This window comes from Cetorhinus maximus, chromosome 21, assembly GCF_964194155.1.
Source record: "Cetorhinus maximus chromosome 21, sCetMax3.hap1.1, whole genome shotgun sequence".
NCBI lineage: Eukaryota > Metazoa > Chordata > Chondrichthyes > Lamniformes > Cetorhinidae > Cetorhinus > Cetorhinus maximus.
Window position 1 is genome coordinate 96,248,388 of NC_135899.1, and position 12,396 is coordinate 96,260,783.

General features: G+C 50.9%; 1 protein-coding gene across 2 annotated transcripts in view; it reads right to left on the reverse strand.

Annotated features, from left to right (window-relative positions):
* Positions 1–1,578, reverse strand: part of tmem39b (transmembrane protein 39B) — a 111,049-nt gene extending 109,471 nt beyond the window's left edge. The window contains exon 1 of one of the 2 annotated variants that reach the window (XM_078567507.1): positions 1,509–1,578. The gene's annotated coding sequence lies outside the window, so the exon portion shown is untranslated. Of the gene's footprint in view, positions 1–983; positions 1,113–1,508 lie in introns of those variants that run through there. The other variant, XM_078567506.1, reaches the window with a different exon arrangement.
* Positions 1,579–12,396: the final 10,818 nt, after the last annotated feature.

The window sequence follows — 12,396 nt, forward strand, 5'->3', positions numbered from 1 at the left end:
GGGGTGGGGGGGCGAGAGAGGGGGTGGGGGGGGGCGAGAGAGGGGGTGGGGACGAGAGAGGGGGTGGGGGACGAGAGAGGGGGTGGGGGACGAGAGAGGGGGTGGGGGGTGCGAGAGAGGGGGTGGGGGTGGGCGAGAGAGGGGGTGGGCGAGAGAGGGGGTGGGGGGGGCGAGAGAGGGGGTGGGGGGGGCGAGAGAGGGGGTGGGGGGGGCGAGAGAGGGGGTGGGGGGGCGAGAGAGGGGGTGGGGGGGGCGAGAGAGGGGGTGGGGGGGCGAGAGAGGGGGTGGGGGGCGAGAGAGGGGGTGGGGGGGGCGAGAGAGGGGGTGGGGGGGGCGAGAGAGGGGGTGGGGGGGCGGGGGGGGCGAGAGAGGGGGTGGGGGGGGGCGAGAGAGGGGGTGGGGGGGGCGGGGGGGGCGAGAGAGGGGGTGGGGGGGCGAGAGAGGGGGTGGGGGGGGCGGGGGGGGCGAGAGAGGGGGTGGGGGGGGCGGGGGGGGCGAGAGAGGGGGTGGGGGGGGGGGCGAGAGAGGGGGTGGGGGGGCGGGGGGGCGAGAGAGGGGGTGGGGGGGCGAGAGAGGGGGTGGGGGGGGCGGGGGGCGAGAGAGGGGGTGGGGGGGGGGCGAGAGAGGGGGTGGGGGGGCGGGGGGGCGAGAGAGGGGGTGGGGGGGCGAGAGAGGGGGTGGGGGGGCGAGAGAGGGGGTGGGGGGGCGGGGGGGGCGAGAGAGGGGGTGGGGGGGCGGGGGGGGGCGAGAGAGGGGGTGGGGGGGGCGAGAGAGGGGGTGGGGGGGCGAGAGAGGGGGTGGGGTGGGGTGGGGGGCGTCGTGGGTTTAAGCGCCGATTCCGGTTGTGACCGGGCGGGGGGAGTCCGTGAATCGAGGCCGGGAAGATGGGGGGATTTGCAACAAACACCGGAACCTTCGGAGCCCAACTCAGGCCCCCGGCCCGCGAATCCCTGAGGCCCCATCCCGGAGGCAGCAAAACTCACCGTCCCTGCGTCAGGCCTCCTCCCTGTGTCGCCAACTGGAGAACAGAGCTGAACGGGAGCGCGCCCACACCGCCAGTCCCGTGTCGCGGGAGCGCGCCCACGCCGCCAGTCCCGTGTCGCGCGAGCGCGCCCACACTGCCAGTCCCGTGTCGCGGGAGCGCGCACACACATCCAGCCCCCCCCCCCCCCCCCGTGTCGCGGGAGCGCGCACACACAACCAGTCCCCAGTGTCGCGGGAGCGCGCGCACACCGCCAGTCCCGTGGGGTTGGAGCGCGCCCACACCGCCAGGGCCGGGTGGCGGGAGCGCGCCCACACCGCCAGGGCCGTATAGCGGGAGTGCGCCCGCACCGCCAGGGCCGTGTGGCGGGAGCGCGCCCACACCTCCGTGTGGCGGGAGCGCGCCCACACGGCCGGGGCCGTGTGGCGGGAGCGCGCCCACACCTCCGGGTGGCGGGAGCGCGCCCACACCTCCGGGTGGCGGGAGCGCGCCCACACGGCCGGGGCCGGGTGTCCGCGGGTCTCACCTGGTGGAGTCTGATCCTGGCCCAGCGGCACCGGGCGGATGGTCCTTAATCCCCGGGCCCAATGAACCTGAACCCGCGGCTCCGGCACCTCCAGAACTTTCCAACTTTCAGCTTCAGCTCCCTCCAACTGGCATATTTCTCAAAGGAAGGAAACAGTTTGACTGATGTAAGCACCTTCCTCAGGGCCTCCAGGTACTTTACAGTTCAAAACCCTTTCAAAAGAAGAGAAAGATTTATAATCCTTTACTCACTAATGATGACAGGTTTTAAATCAATCATAAATTCAGGTAATAAGGGCAAGGGGCAAAAAGCACGAAACTGTAGCACAAACCAAAAGCTTAAAGGAAACAACAAATCAAATTAAAATCACATTTCTGGTGGTGATGCCTCCAGTGCTCACGAATCGCAGAAGGACTCAAATGTACCAGTGACACTTTGTCCTTCCTCTTGGACGACCCCGAGTCAGGGCTGTCATCACCCAAGAGAGTCAGACAATATCTTCCAATTTCCACCCCTCCATCATTTTCACATGGTCCGTCTCTGACACTTCCCTTCCCTTCCTTGACCTCTCTGTCTCAATTTCTGATGATAGACTGTCCACCAATATTCATTACAAGCCTACCGACTCCCACAGCTACCTCGACTACAGCTCCTCACACCCCGCTTCCTGTAAGGACTCCATCCCATTCTCTCAGTTCCTTCGCCTCCGTCGCATCTGTTCTGAAGATACTACCTTCAAAAACAGTTCCTCTGACATGTCCTCCTTCTTCCTTAACCGAGGTTTTCCACCCACGGTCGTTGTCAGGGCCCTCAACTGTGTCCGGCCCATCTCCCGCGCATCCGCCCTCACGCCTTCTCCTCCCTCCCAGAAACATGATAGGGTCCCCCTTGTCCTCACTTATCACCCCACCAGCCTCCGCATTCAAAGGATCATCCTCCGCCATTTCCGCCAACTCCACAATGATGCCACCACCAAACACATCTTCCCTTCACCCGCCCCTGGCGGCATTCCGTAGGGATCGTTCCCTCCGGGACACCCTGGTCCACTCCTCCATTACCCCCGACTCCTCAACCCCCACCTATGGCACCTCCCCATGCCCACGCAGAAGATGCAACACCTGCCCCTTCACTTCCTCTCTCCTCACCGTCCAAGGGCCCAAACACTCCTTTCAAGTGAAGCAGCATTTCACTTGCATTTCCTCTAACTTAGTCTACTGCATTCGTTGCTCCCAATGCGGTATCCTCTACATTGGAGAGACCAAACGCAAACTGGGCGACCGCTTTGCAGAACACCTGCGGTCTGTCCGCAAGAAAGACCCAAACCTCCCTGTCGCTTGACATTTTAACACTCCACCCTGCTATCTTGCCCACATGTCTGTCCTTGGCTTGCTGCATTGTTCCACTGGAGGAACAGCACCTCATCTTCCGACTAGGCACTTTACAGCCTTCTGGGCTGAATATTGAATTCAACAACTTTAGATCTTAAACTCCCTCCCCCATCCCCACCCCCATTTCCGTTTCTTCCCCCTCCCTTTTGTTTTTTCCAATAATTTATATAGATTTTTCTTTTCCCACCTATTTCCATTATTTTAAAATCTATAACTATAATACCCTGTCAGTCTTTCCACCCCACCCCCACTAGAGCTGTACCTTGAGTGTCTTGCCATCCATTCTTAATTAGCACATTCTCTTAGATAATATCACCACCTTTAACACCTCCCTGTTCCTTTGTCAGTAACATCTTTTGATTATCTGCTCCTATCACTGCTTGCTTGTCCCTACAACCACCACCCCCCAACTTCTCTCCCCCCCCCTCCCCTGACCTTAAACCAGCTTATATTTCAACCCTCTCCTAACTTCACTCAGTTCCGCTGAAGGGTCATGAGGACTCGAAACGTCAACTCTTTTCTTCTCCGCCGAAGCTTTCAGACCTGCTGAGTTTTTCCAGGTAATTCTGTTTTTGTTTTGGATTTCCAGCATCTGCAGTAGTTTTTTGTTTTTATCTCTGTGTTTAATTGACTGCCACTCCTCTTCGAGAAATGCCTACCTTGAGGTAGTATTGCTCTGTTCTCCGACAGGATTTCCGCCTGTCTCTTCTGCCTTGTTCACCTTCATTGCTTTCCATTTCTCTCCTGGTGTTTGACAAGGTGTCTACTAAAACCCGCTTTCGCAGCCATATCTCCTTTCTTAGTGACTGTCTCCGTCTCCGACTCACCCCTTCTCTCCACCCCCCCCCCCCCCCCCCCCCCGACCGACCTTAAACCGGGTTATATTTCACCCCTCTCCTGACTTCACTCTGTTCTGCTGAAGGGTCATGAGGAATCGAAACGTCAACTTTTTTCTTCTCTGCCGATGCTGCCAGACCTGCTGAGTTTTTCCAGGTAATTCTGTTTTTGTTGTGTAATATATCTCCCTCAACTACCCACTGCCTGGACCACCTTGCTCAGTCCCACAAGTGTCATAATTGAGGCCATGGATCTGGCAGAACGAATATGTGGCTTTCACTCTCCTCACACACCATCTGGGACGATCCTTGGCACATAGGTATTTGCAGAGTCTGAAGGCAGAAAATCACCACCTGGGTGTGAAGGTAAGACCTGAGCACCATCCCCGAGCAGAAGACTCAGCACCACGGCAGATACGCAGTGCACCTATTCCTCAGGGAGAAGTTAACAAGCTACTTCTGTATCTTGGTGATAAACCCAAGGTATCAAAGTGACCAACTGGTATCATAGCATAGTGCCTCCAGTGGATTATGACCTGCACTTGACTCCTGTGCAACAGCAATCGGAGCTGTCCTGTCCGGCAACCTAAGCGAGTGGTGATCTTTGCCTTCACTTCTTGCTAGTTTGTCAACCAGACATTCTTGGAAAGGCAATGGTAGGCTTCCAGGTGGCAGAAGTGGGTGGTACTGCAGGCAAAAGGCCTGAACTCCTGTGTCAGGGAATCCAACCACCACTGACTCACCAGGAGTCCAGAATATTTCTCCCAGTATGGTGTGGGCTTCCTGCAGGAAGAATACTGCATACCTCCCTTCCTTAGGGAGTAAATAGTTGAGAAATCTGGAGTGTACCTCCCTGTTAGAATTGCTGTTATTTTCATGGCAAGAGTGCAACCACATAGACCCTGTGGTACTATCTGGGGTTTTAGACTAATACAAAAACAGTCGAAAGGCTGGCATAGATATTGAACTCTTAACTTTATTGGGAGATGACTTCTTGCTTCTGTTTCCACATGCTATTGACATGCTACTTACATGCTATTTCCACATTTTACTGATTGTGCAAGAGTGACTAGAACATGTTATAGTATATCACTTCCTGTGATAACATGTATATTTACATTAACATATATTCAAATGATTATACTTAATTTATCCAACATATTAAGAAAGGGACTATCTAGAAGCACACTAGTGTGCTTGCACATGAACGGGGAGAGAGCTCATCCTGAGTGAGACACAACCAGAGTGGGCTTCTTGAGGCAGGCAGAAGAAAGGAATAATCCAGCAGTCAGCAGTAGTATTCACCAGCCGTCAGAAGCAACCAGCCAGAGCATCCAACACTCCCTGCTCTCTGGCTGCAACTGCAACAATGAGCAATCACAAGCTGCATCTGAGAGCAATCTAGGAGATGTAGCTCTTTTAAAGCCAACCAAATAAAGTAAATTAACAAAATGAGGGGTAAAATAAAACGCAGCCCCTAAGCTAGGGTCACTGCAAAACCAAAAGACAAAATTTAAAGGAAATTTGCAACATCAAACCAAAATGTGATTAAGAGGGTCGATAAAGCACCCCAACCCCCGTGGTGCCCACCGGGCATGGAAGGCCTCGATGGTGCCGGCAGACAGTGTGTGCTCCCTCTCCAGGGACACCCGGCTGCGAACATATCCGTGGAAGAGGGGCAAACAGTCGGGTGGGACAACCCCCTCGATTACCCGCTGCCTGGACCTGTTAATAGCTAATTTGGCCAAGCCCAGGAGCAGGTTCACGAGGAGGTCCTCCTCCTTCCCGGCCCCCCTCTGCACCGGGTGTCCGTAGATCAAGAGCGTGGGACTGAAGTGCAAACAAAACAGTAATAAAAGGTTTTTTAAATAACTGAAAAGGGAATGAAGCCTACAACACCCTATATAAACGTGGTCCACAGACTCCACAAGACCGCAAAAAGGGCAGGTGTCCTGGGAGTCCGTGAACTGACACAATCGACGATTATAGGGGACTGCTGCATGCAACACCCTCCACCCCAGATCCCTGATGGAAAGCGGGAAGACGCCTCTGTAGATGGCCCCCCAATGGGGACCTCCGCCACCGGATGGCAACAAGGCACGCCAGGACATGTCCGGGTGGCGGGCACGGGCAAGGAAGTGAAGGGTGTGCAGCAGCAGCCCGTACAGGAAACCCCTCCGTGCCGTGCTAAATGACACAGAGGGCATTTCCTCGAGGCGGCTCATATTGTGGGGCACTGGCTCCCGAGGGAGGGTTCGGGGCTTGGGGCCAATGTGGAATTCCGTCCGAACAGAGGAACGCTCAGACGGAAGACCACCGCACACCTGCGCCACCTTGAGACCCAGTATAACGTCAGGGCTGAGCACGACTGACAGCCAGAGTGGGTATTGGCAATTTGGTGCGCAGTGGGAATTGAACTGGTAAGTCTTTCTCTTTAATTTTTGTAAGTTCAGTAGTCTAGTTAAAAGGATGGTAAGGTGGCTGACTGTGTGACAGTTAACTGTCAATCACATGAAACCTGATTAGGGCCTGAATAGGTGTTAATTACTATTTGAAGCTTAACTAGAGTGAGTCACCTCAGCTTGATTTAAGAAAGGGACTATCTAGAAGCTTACGACCAGGGGAGAGAGCTCATCATGAGTGAGACACAGCCAGAGTGGTAATTGGCAATTTGGTGCACAGTGAGAATTTGGGCCATTGCTATCCAACTTCTTAAATCTTCAGAGATTGGTCTTGCCCTGCTGCATCAGTAGAGGCTACAAGGGAAAGGAGTGACTGGTAAGTAGTGGGTAAGGTTGGGAAAGCATTTACTACTTTAATCGCTTATAGTTTAAGGTCTTTTTGTGGTTTATAGTTTGTATATTCTATAGTAACGAGGATCACGAAAGAAGGGTCCTAGAGTAATTGATTTAAAAAGTTTAATTTAAAGGGATAAGTCATGGCAGGAGAGCTCAAAGCCTTGGTGTGCTCCTCGTGCTCCATGTGGGAAGCTGGGGATATTTCCAGTGCCCTGGACCAACATGTGTGCAGGAAGTGTGTCCAGCTGCAGCTCCTGGAACCTCGGGTTTCAGAGATGGAACGGGGGCTGGGGACACTATGGAGCATCCACGAGTCTCAGAGCATCCTGGATAGCACGTTTCGAGAGGTGGTCACCCCACAGATGAAGGGACTTGAGGAAGGAAGGGAATGGGTGACCACCAGGCAGCCCAAGAGAAACAGGCAGATAGTTCAGGAGTCCCCTGGGGTCCTGCTCGCAAATTGGTATTCCATTTTGGAGGCTGATGAGGGCGCTGGTTCCTCCAGGGAGTGCAGACAGAGCCAGGCTTCTGCCACCACAAGTAGCCTGTCTGTACAGGAGGGGAGGAAGGGAGGAAGAGCAATAGTAATAGGGGATTCTATAGTCAGGGGAGCAGATAGGCACTACTGTGGCCATCAACGTGACTCCAGGATGGTGTGTTGCCTCCCTGGTACCAGGGTCTGGGATGTCACTGAATGGCTGCAGGGCATCCTGAAGGGGGAGGGCGATAAGGCAGAGGTCATGGTACATGTTGGTACCAGTGACATAGGTAGAAAGAGGGATGAGGTCTTGCATCAAGAATTCAGAGAGTTAGGCAGTAGACTAAAGAGCAAGACCTCTCGGGTTGTAATCTCTGGATTACTCCCAGTGCCACGTGCTAGTGAGCTCAGAAACAGGAGAATAGCACAGATGAATACGTGGCTTAAGAGTTGGTGCAGGAGGGAGGGTTTTAGATTCCTGGATCACTGAGACCGTTTCTGGGGAAGGTGGGACCTGTACAAGCGGGACGGTCTACATCTGATCCAGAGCGGGACTAACATCCTTGCAGGCGGGTTTGCTAATGGTGTTGGGAGGAATTTAAACTAATTTGGCAGGTGGAGGGGACACAGACTGTTAGCAGAATAGGGACACATTATAATACAGTAAAACAATCAAGTCAGAGGGAGTACAGCTGCATTAAGTTTCAAGGGAGTAAGGCAAGGCTGGATGGCCTCTACTTTAATGCCAGGAGTATTATAGGTAAAACGGATGAGTTAAGGGTGAGGATTGACACGTGGAATTGTGATATAGTAGCCATCTACTGAGACGTGGTTGAGGGAGGGGCAGGATTGGCAGATCAGCATTCCAGGATATAGAATCTTCAGGCAAGACAGTGGAGGGGGTAAAAGAGGAGGAGGTATTGCATTATTATTTAAGGAGTCAGTTACTGCAGTAAGGAGAGATGATATCTTGGAGGGTGCATCGAATGAAGCTTTGTGGGTAGAGGTTAGGAATAAAAAAGGGGCAGCCACATTGTTAGGTGTTTATTATAGACCCCCAGATAGTCAGCAGGAAATTGAGGAGCAAATATGTGCACAATTTGCAGAGGTGTATAAAAACAATAACAATAGGGTAATTATATTAGGTGATTTCAACTTTCCCAACATTAATTGGGGTAGACATTGTGTTAAGGGCTTGGATGGAGTGGATTTCTTGAAATGTGTACAGTAGAACTTTTTAGGTCAATATGTAGAGGATCCAAAAAGGGACAGCGCAGTGCTGGACCTAATTCTGGGGAATGAAGCCGGACAGGTGGCTCAGGTGGTGGTGAGGGAGCATTTTAGTGATAGCGACCACAACATGGTACAGTTTAAGTTTGTTATGGACAAAGAAATAGACAAGTTGCAAAAAAATGTTTTGGATTGGGGGAGAGTGGATTTTAGTAAAATAAGGCAGGATCTGGCCAAGGTAGACTGGGAACAGCTACTTGTGGGGAAATCTACGGAGGAGCAGTGGGGGCGTTCAAAAACGTGTTCCCTCTAGGGTGATAGGAAGGAGTAACAAGCCCAAAGAACCACGGATGATCAGAGATATTCAGGTTACAATGAGAAGGAAAAGAGAGGCTTTTAGCAGGTACAAGGGAAGCAAATCAACGGAGGCATTACTTGAGTACAGAAAATGCAGGGCGGAGCTTAAGAAAGCAATTCGGAGAGCAAAGAAGGGATATGAGAAAGCTCTGACTGGTAAAAGTAGAGAAAATCCCAAGATATTCCATAAGTATATCAATGGGAAGAGGATAACCAGGGAAAGAGTAGGGCCCATAAGGGACCAAGGGGGCAATCTATGGGTGGAGCCAGAGGACATCACTAGAGTGTTGAATGAATACTTCACGTCCGTCTTCACCCAAGAGAATGAGGATGAAGGTATCGAACTCAGGGAGAGAGACTGCGAGGTTCTTAAGCAAATTGTTATAGGGAGTGACAAGGTATTGGAGGTGTTGGCAGGCTTAAAAGTGGACAAATCTCCAGGTCCGGATGATTTGTGTCCCGGACTGCTGAGGGAGGCAAGGGAGGAGATCGCAAGGGCTCTGACCCAAATTTTTAATTCCTCTCTGGCCACGGGGGAGGTGCCAGAGGACTGGAGAACAGCCAATGTGGTTCTGCTCTTTAAGAAGGGTTGTAGAGATAAGCCAGGGAACTACAGGCCAGTGAGTCTCACGTCAATGGTAGGGAAACAATTGGAGAAAATTCTGAATGAGAGAATCTATCTCCACTTGGAGAGGCAAGGTTTGACCAGGGATAGTCAGCATGGCTTTGTCAGAGGGAGGTCATGCCTAACAAATTCGATTGAATTTTTTGAGGAGGTGACCAGGTCTGTAGATGAGGGTAGTGCAGTTGAAGTAGTTTATACGGATTTCAGCAAAGCCTTTGACAAGGTCCCACATGGGAGACTTATGAAGAAGGCAAAGGCACATGGGATACAGGGTAATTTGATAAGGTGGATTCAAAATTGGCTTATTTGTAGGAGACAGAAAGTGATGACAGAAGGATGCTTTAGTGACTGGAAGCCCGTGTCCAGTGGCGTACCACAGGGATCTGTGCTGGGTCCCCTATTATTCATCATTTATATAAATGACATAGATGACTATGTGGGGGGTAGGATTAGTAAGTTTGCAGATGACACAATGATTGGCCGGGTGGTTACAGTGAGTTTGTGTTTGGACCACAGGAAGATATAGACAGGGTGGTCAAATGGGCAGCTAAGTGGCAGATGGAATTTAACCCTGAAAACTGTGAGATGATACACTTTGGAAGGAATAATTTGACAAGGAAGTATTCAATGAACGGCATGACACCAGGAAGTTCTGAGGAACAAAGGGATCTTGGCGTGTGTGTCTGAAGGCGGAGGGGCATGTTAGTGGGGTGGTGAAAAAGGCATATGGGACACTTGCCTTTATCAATCGAGGCATAGATTACAAAAGTAGGGAGGTCATGTTGGAGTTGTATAGAACCTTGGTGAGGCCACAGCTGGAGTACTGTATGTAGTTCTGGTCGCCACATTGTAGGAAGGATGTGATTGCACTGGAGGGGGTGCAGAGGAGATTCACCAGGATGTTGCCTGGGATGAAACATTTAAGTTATGGAGAGAGGTTGGATAGACTTGGGTTGTTTTCGTTGGAGCAGAGAAGACTGAGGGGAGACCTGATCAAGGTGTACAAGATTATGAGGGGCATGGACAGGGTGGATAGGGAGCAGCTGTTCCCCTTAGTTTAAGGGTCAGTCACAAGGGGGCATAAGTTCAAGGTGAGGGGCAGGAGGTTTAGGGGGGATGTGAGGAAAAACTTTTTTACCCAGAGGGTGGTGATGGTCTGGAATGCACTGCGTGGCAGGGTGGTGGAGGCGGGTTGCCTCACATCTTTTAAAAAGTACTTGGATGAGCACTTGGCACATCATAACATTCAAGGCTATGGGCCAAGTTCTGGTAAATGGGGTTAGGTAGATAGGTCAGATGTTTCCCATGTGTCGGTGCAGACGCGATGGGCCAAATGGCCTCTTCTGCACTGTGTGATTCTGTGATTTTGTGATTGACATGCTAACCAATATGCCATCACATCATGCCCAGGATCTTAGCAGAGTGGACAGACCTGACGAGTAGTGGCAGCTCTGACCATTGGTCTAGGGCCTTATCACACCAACCTGAGATTTTGACCAGGAATTACCAGAGTTCCTCAAAGGAATGAGGGAGACTCAGCAGTGTTAATGAGGGCATCACCGCCACTCTGGCAAAAAGAAAGATTTGCTTTTCTATAGCGCTTTTCATGAGCATTGTGCACCCCAAAACGCTTTATAGCTAATTCAGTGCTATTTGAAGCGTAGTCACTGTTGTAATGTAGGAAATTGGCAGCCAATCTGAGCACAGTTCCCACATACAGCAATGTGATAATGACCTGATAATCTGTTTTAATGATGTTGATTGAGAAATAAATATTGGCCAGGAAACCAGGGATAACTCCCTCTTTTTCTTTGAATTAGTGCCATGGGATCTTTTACATCCACCTGAGAGGGTAGACCGGGCCTTGGTTTAACGTCTGATCTGAAAGACAGCACCTCCAACAGTGCAGCACTGCCTCAGTACTGCATTGGACTGAGAGACCCCGTTTGCCCTCTCAGGTGGATGTAAAAGATCCCATGGCACTATTTCAAAGAGGAGTTATCCCTGGTACATTGGACTGTCAGATATGATTTTTATGTTTAAATCTCTGTTGTGGAACTTGAACGCACAACATTCAGTTACTCAGAGGCCAGAGTGCCACCCACTGAGGTATGGCTGACATTTCATTGGATGTAGCCACGATTATTTCTAGAACAGTAGAAAAAAAACAAAATTTTGTGTAGACTCTTGGTTAAGCCACATTTAGAGTACTGTGCACAATTCTGATCTCCATATTCTAAATAGTATACAGTCATGACGATGTAACATGTGCATGTTAATCTTTAATTTCATTGGCTGGTCAAACTTTAAATGGACTTTTAAAACAAGCAAAACACTGACTTAAGATGTCTGCCACAGGTTGTCACCTGACATGTCTGGTTTTATATATTGGTCAGCTCCTGGAAGTCTCCTATGTGGATTACAATTAGGACATTTCAAGGCAAACCTCCTATGGAATTTCACACCTGCTGATGTCAATAATTATCTCAAAAATGAACTGGTTCTCAGCATTTGCATTCCTATAGAGCTTCATATACGACCATATGAATTAGTAGCAGGAGTAGGCCACTCGGCTCCTCAAGCCTGCTCCACCATTTAGTAAGATTATGGCTGATTATAGCCTCAACCCCACATTCCTGCCTACTTCAGATAATCCTTCACCCCCTTGTTAATCAAGAATCTACCTAGTCCTGCCTTAAAAATGTTCTAAGACTATGCTTCCACCACCTTTTCAGAAAGAGAGCTCCAAAGACTCACGACCCTCGATAGAAAACATTTCTCCTCAACTCTGCCTTAAATGAGCGACCCCTTATTTTTAAACAGTGACCCCTAGTTCTAGATTCTCCCATAGGAGGAAACATCCTCTCCACATCCACCCTGTCAAGACCCCTCAGGATCTTATAGGTTTCAATCAAGTCACTTCTTACTCTTCTAAACTCCAGTGGATTCAAGCCGAACCTGTCCAAACTTTCCTCATAAGAGAACCCACGCATTCCTGGTATTAGTCTAGTAAACCTTCTCTGAACTAATTTGAACACATTTACATCTTTTCTTAAGTAAGGAGACTAGTACTATAAACAGTACTCCAGAGGTGGTCTGACCAGTGCCCTGTACAATTGAAGCATAACCTCTCTACTTTTGTAATCAATTCCCTCACAATAACATTCTATTAGCTT